We start from the raw sequence: 6,693 nt of genomic DNA on the forward strand, positions 1-6,693 counted from the left end.
ATTATATTTAGCAATATTTCGATAAATGCGGACCTGCTTCTTCCTCTTTTCGTAGTGACGGTGTTTCGATAACTCAGGTCAGTTTCACGGCAAAAATAAGTGGTAGTTTTGAAATTCGAATGTGCATTTATTGATGTAACGATAAAGTACATTTCCGAGAATAATTAGTGAAAGTTTCAGTAGGTGTCGATTTTTGTAAAGTAGTGTGTAGGCGATGGATTGGCTCAGCCATGTGCTCGTCGTGTCAGCGGGGCGCAAGCCGTCATGGGGGATGTACACTACAATGCACGTGATTGATGGTTGAACATTCACTCTCGTTGACAGTGTATTATTGAAATATTTGATTGTGATGATGGTGTATTGTACTAGGCCTTGCATGCTCCCAACGTGTGGCATATTTCACATTGATACTACCAGTATCAATTACAAAAAAATAGATTGTGAGTAACAATAGGCCTACAATCAATGCTACATGTCATGAGGGTGGGAACAGGGAAGGGGGGGTAACTGTCTCGACGTCCCGTTAGGAAAAAAGGCTTATCCCGTTTCCCAATACGCAATTTTAGCCGAATCGTGACGCAAAACACGGCTTGTCTCGAATCCCGCTAAAATAAGGGTGTCTATCCCGAATCCCGACAGTTATTTTCGGCCCATCCCAGTGTCCCGAAAATACCCGTTCTCCCCCTCATACATAGTAGACCATATTGTCACATTGATGTTTTCTTTCATTACAGTTAGACCTCGAGATCTACATTTTCGACAAAGGCCTGGTGTAATATTACGTACTTGATGAAGGTAATATTAATTTCTTCAAATTTGAAGCATGACGTAAATGGGGTACCAGCACAACTTCATTGACTGCTACGTGGCGCTGGTGGTAACTAAGGTATTGCATCGCTCATATCACTTGAAAAAAACATTTACCCTAGTTACGACCAAAGCTGCTTAGCAGAGGGCGATACTTCATCAGGAGCGCCACAATCATATCATTGGTGTGAAAGCATTTGTATGAAGTTTTTCAGTTCTCAATGTGTTCAAAACCTTAATTGTGAAATTGTGCACTTCGAATTCAAATTTACGTCACTACGTTAGTTTGACATCCATTGATGTCACAGTAATTTCACTGTTATGCTGTGCTGCTTTCAGGTTTAATGACATGAATGAGTACAAGTACATTACATTTTTCGACGAAGGCCTTCTGTAATTTCATACGCTTCTTACGGTTAGTATTGATTCATAATTTCTAGTAAAAAAGTTAATTTTGAAAGTGAAAAATATGTTACAATACAATAGACCTGCAAATACCATATACGCAAGTTTTGAACAAATATCACACATATTCCCCAGTTGACTTGTGATGATATTGATAATGGTGGTGGTGGTGTTATCATGTACATGGCTTCTAACGTAGTAAATGTTTTCTTTTCAGCAACATTCAATAGATTTATTAACTGTATTATCATTTCGACCAAGGCGAATTCGACACTTCAATTACACAAGGTTAGTAACTTTTGTTCACAAAATCCAAATGGAGGCAAATACAGAACAATCAAACTTAGTCATTCCAGTCAGTTACTAAAGCACAGTGAAAACTGTCGGGAGCAGTGCAACTTATGGCATGTCAAACTTCCAGTGACTGTCCCTGTCCATATATTTCAAGACAGTACAAATCTTGTAATCATTTTGTTTATGCAATGTACGTTATTATGTATCATTTCAGCACAATCAAACTTAGTCATTCCAGTCAGTTACTGAAGCACAGCGAAAACTGTCTGAATTAGTGCTGCTGATGGCATGTAATTACTCTACTACCACTACCAGTGACAGTCAATGTCCATATATTTTCAAGTGTGCGAAATTAGTACTCGTCTAATTCTTACTGTTATTTGAATGCAATGTATGTTATAAAAATATTTTTTCAACACTATATCAACATTCTCATTCCTGTCAGTTTCTGAAAATCAGCTAAAGCAATCGCTACCAATGCAGCTGATAACAGCAATTCTTTTTGTTCCCAATGCCCATCCATGACAATATATTTCACGCATGTGACAATCATGTAATCATCCTGTTTTTTGTGTTCTATTCATGCAATAAATAAATTCAGTATTTTCAAATCATTGGTGCTACAAAACTATTCTCATTATAGATTATTCATATTTTATAAAATGCTGTCATGTCAAATTTTGTGTCCTATAAATCATTATGAAGTCGGCATTTTATATACAACTTTTGTACTCCTCCAAAATAAACATACAAATCTTGTTTTATGTAAACTTTGTATATGTGACCCGTCACAGCAAAACCAGGCGCATGTCGTTCTGAGCTTGGCAGGTTGAGACGGACTGTTTGTTCATTTATCTATTGTCTGCCTTTTGTAAAATATGAGCACATCAATTTCTTCCATTATCTCCTGGTGTCATTTAGGCTCATCTTCTGTGCGACATGTACCTGGTTTTGCTGTGACGGGTCACATATTCTATAGATATACAACACTCTAATGTCACAATCAATGCCTCTCTCACTCGCTTTTATATAGCAAGATGTATGAATAAACATGACACACCAACTATGTATAAAATTGCTAACAAACTGCACCATTTGTCAGTACACCACATGAAATACAGAGATATGTCTTAATTCTAATCTTTCATTAGCGACACCATTTCTTACCCGAGTGCCTCCTTCATTCATACATCTTGGTATACTAAAAATATTCAAAGATGGGTATCTTGAGTTAAAGTACAAGTACTACAATGTCAATGTATTGAAGTCATGTTCTTGTAGTGTTATTGGCTTTCTATTATCTTATCGTCAAAATACCTCTTGGTTCTCGCAAAATCTCAATAAAAACAAATGCTCATGTATTGCATATTCTAACAGCTATCCACTGTATCGATTTATCCATCATCTGTACTATTTGTCACAAAAATGTTATATTATGTAAATCATATTTCATTACATAATGCACACTGCCAATTACTGCTGAACCATTCATATGTCATTTAAATAAATTATTTTCAACTTTTTAAAACCGTCTTATAGTACTGTTCTTGTCACTTAGCTGAACCAATTGCTCTATAGCATGAAATTTCCAGAAATGCCCCAGGGATTGAAAAGTGCTGTTTTTACAGAGAGGTGTCCTAAACTGAGAAGTCGAGTTGAATGGAAACAACCAATTTGGAACCAAAAACTACTGTCCTTATTAAAGAGGTTGTCCTCAATAGAAAGGTGTCCACAAAAAGTAGGTCCACTGTATATGAAAGTACAAACCCTGGTACATGTAGTGACATCTACTCCTCGATGTGGACACCTGCAAATGCAGCGACAATGTCACATCAGTTATTTAATTCATCGTCCTTTGTGCAGATGGCACCACCCATCAAGCATGTTGGTGACGAATAGTGTCGCAGCATTTCGTCACCGAGCTTACACGAAAATGCACTGTCATTCATTCAGCCATAAGTGTAAGACTGTAGGGTTGTTTCCAACCAAAACATGTTCGAAATGTGTCAAGCATTCGGAACACCCAAAGACTGATTAGAGAAGTCAAAATTGAATGGAAACAACCAATTTGGGACCAAAACTAGTGTCCTTATTGGAAAGGTTGTCTTTAATAGAGAGGTGTCTACTAACGGAGGTTCCACTGTATATAATGTAGGAACCCTGGTTGTGACATTGTCCATCCTCCAGCAGCGCACCACCAAATCCACAACAATGTCACACCAGTTATTTAGTTCATCATGCTTTGCGCTAGATGGCACCAACTGTCAGGTATGTTGGTGAATATAGAAGATAAGTGTCCCTGCATTTGGTCTCAAACCCAGGTTGTGACGTTGTCCTCAGGCTGTTCATTCATATCTTTGGAATAGGTTTGCCAAGCCTCATGGTAGAGTTTGCTAGTAAATTTCGTCTTGGTGTTTTGAATGGTTGACACATTCTCAACTTGTCAATTCTTGACAACTTGTCAATTCTTGACAGGAAACAACCGTATGGCTGAATAAATGGTCCTGGTCTCCAGTCATCTGCAGCCATTAGGGTATTCATTCTTTTGCTGGCTGCTTCATTCTCTGCTAGTTGAAAATGGGTCATCCTAAACATCATCCACAAGGATTTTAGTCATTGATTGCAATAAATTGTTATGATCATAAATTCACAAACATCATAGATCGTGTGCCGTAAACTGCCATAGCCAATACAATCGCCAGCCCCCCACGACAATTTTACTTCCTTTTGCTTACCAGATAAGAAAGACTGTATAGCTGATTACTATATATATTAGAACCTTGTAGGTCAACACTGCTGAATACTACATACCTAGTTATGATCACCAATCTTCTCCCACTCTTTCTTCTTACCGAATGTGTCCACACTGCACTTATGGTCATTGTACTTTCATCTTATGTAAAATGTAACTTTTTACACGGTTTCAATAAACGATTTGTAATTTGTAATTTGTAAATTATAAATTTCACTAATAATTTGACGCCGCCAATTCCACTATTCTTCGAAATACGTAAGCTACACTGTTGACGACTATGACACTCCTCACAAACCACATTGTGAATCAGACGCCGATAGGCTTGTCTTCTTTTCATCTGGTCTCTCCATTGACTGTACCAACTGATACAAAATCTCAGTTTTAGTAAGGTGACGCGAAAAGTGTTCGAATATTTCTTTAAAGCGGTTGTAGTCTCGCATGTCGCCATAAAATGTTGGGAACTTAAGCTTCTCCATGCAACTACGGGCTGTTGCTGCGGCTTTACTGACAGTCGGATCTGGTCCAGCAGGTTTTGGCTCTAGCGGACGACATTCCTCGGCTTTCTTGATCAATTGGTGTACGGTTGGATTCATAAGATCGATCATCTGACTGACATAGTTCTCTTCTGTTTCAGCGATCTTCTCCTCGGCAGCTTCGATTGCCGCGTCATCCATTCTACTAGAATCAAGCGCTTTACACTTGAATCTAATGACATAATCATTATCTATTTGGACCAGGTCTAACTGATGACGTAGTTCATCGGCTAATTTCGAAAACTCATGATGAGGAATCCCATCACTGGAATCTAAGAGTGGTTTAGCTTGCTTCAGCAGGCTGTTAACTTTCCTTTTCTTGATTGCCCTCAAAGACTTCGCCTCCTTGGCGGTTTCAGGTACGGCAGACATCCTCGGAGTGACGTTTCACAGGTCTGAGTTAGAGTTCATAATCAAATCAGGTCTTAATTATCGAAAATCAACGTTGAAATGCAGTAAAGTCCTATTTCTTGTCACTTAACAGCTGATCCGTACGGAGGCGCCCTCTGTGAACAGATGAACGAACTAACGTTGGAATATTCGAGCGTGGATTCCTGTAGCTTCCTTCGACAAATATATGATATATGAACTGTTTTTTAAATGATGCAACAGTCATTCTAAGAGACAAGGCAAATGTCATCAGAGATATGATAAGTTCGAGAGACAATAGAGACCGCAATTTCTTTAATCTTGATGAGATTAATACTATATTAAATGATTTATGTGTAAACTAAATTTTACAGACACCTGAGACTGAATAATTTGTTGATGGCCAATATAATATCTGTATAAACAAGTTCAATTGAGTATCACTGGTAATTAGTTGTGGCATTTGCTGCCTGTTTCTAACTTGTTTTTAAAATGTTCTTCCATCTATTTATTTTTCTCACTGCACAATACAGCACTGCACTCTGTTGAATGTACTATTATGTACGATTAAATAAATAAATAAATAAATAAATAAACGTAAATGGGGCTCACAGGAGTATTGTAGATTACGTATAGAGGACTGTCCTATCGTTTGAAATCACATAATAGCAGGTGCAGTTCCTAGAAAGTTCATGTCGGGACGAAGGCCTACGTGTTCATGTGTTTTCGAGCGATGTGAGCGGCATGCATTGCAGTGCTGACGACCCGGGGCTTGTTGTTTACGTTCGCTTTCCGTCAGTATTTTGGCGTTATTTCATCGATTGACGTGGGGTTACTGACTTGGTTAATTGAAAAAACTGTTGCGGGTGCACATTGACAAATCCTTACTTCATAGAAATCGAAGACAACGTGTAAATTTCGATTAATGAGCAATTTAATTATTTTTCAATTGTGCTTGAATCCCACATCATTCCGGGTGCGTATAAAACAGAAACTCGTGCACGCGACACAAACAACGGAATAACTAAAGGGCGGACCGGAAATCCGCGGCACATCGTGACAGGCTTAGCTATGGTGGATACAGAAGAGCATCATAGAAAGATATGCTCACCATCTTCAACTGTTCTCGTCCGGACAAGCAGCAACAACAAATCGTCATATGAAGCACCGATCCGAAAGGAAATGTGCATGCGCATGTGTGTCACTCGGCTCTCGCCTCCTTTTGAGAAGTCGTCCCCCCGACTTAATAAGTCGTCCCCCTGACTTAATTAGATAAGTCGTCCCCCAACTTAATAAGTCGTCCCCCCCGAGATAATAAGTCGTCCCCCGACTTAATGAACCGTCCCCCCGACTTAATAAGTCGTCCCCCCCCCCCCGAGATAATAAGTCGTCCCCCCTACTTAATAAATCGTCCCCCCCGAGATAATAAGTCGTCCCCCCGACATAATAAGTCGTCCCCCGAGATAATAAGTCGTCCCGCCGAGAATTTTTTTTTCGATGTCCTTTCCCAGCCACCGTATAACTCACTCC

The 6,693-nt window shown here is 39.1% G+C and overlaps 1 long non-coding RNA gene across 2 annotated transcripts; it reads left to right on the forward strand.

Moving 5' to 3' along the window:
• Positions 1–740: 740 nt before the first annotated feature.
• LOC135503130 (uncharacterized) lies at positions 741–2,694 on the forward strand. 2 transcript variants are annotated; one of them, XR_010449859.1, is made up of 4 exons: positions 741–795; positions 1,147–1,222; positions 1,430–1,500; positions 1,721–2,694. It is a non-coding gene; the product is annotated as an uncharacterized LOC135503130 (long non-coding RNA). The 2 variants fall into 2 exon arrangements; XR_010449858.1 differs by having other exon boundaries at positions 1,430–2,694.
• The last annotated feature ends 3,999 nt before the right edge of the window (positions 2,695–6,693 follow it).

Source organism: Lineus longissimus, chromosome 19 (assembly GCF_910592395.1).
Source record: "Lineus longissimus chromosome 19, tnLinLong1.2, whole genome shotgun sequence".
NCBI classification, from domain to species: domain Eukaryota; kingdom Metazoa; phylum Nemertea; class Pilidiophora; order Heteronemertea; family Lineidae; genus Lineus; species Lineus longissimus.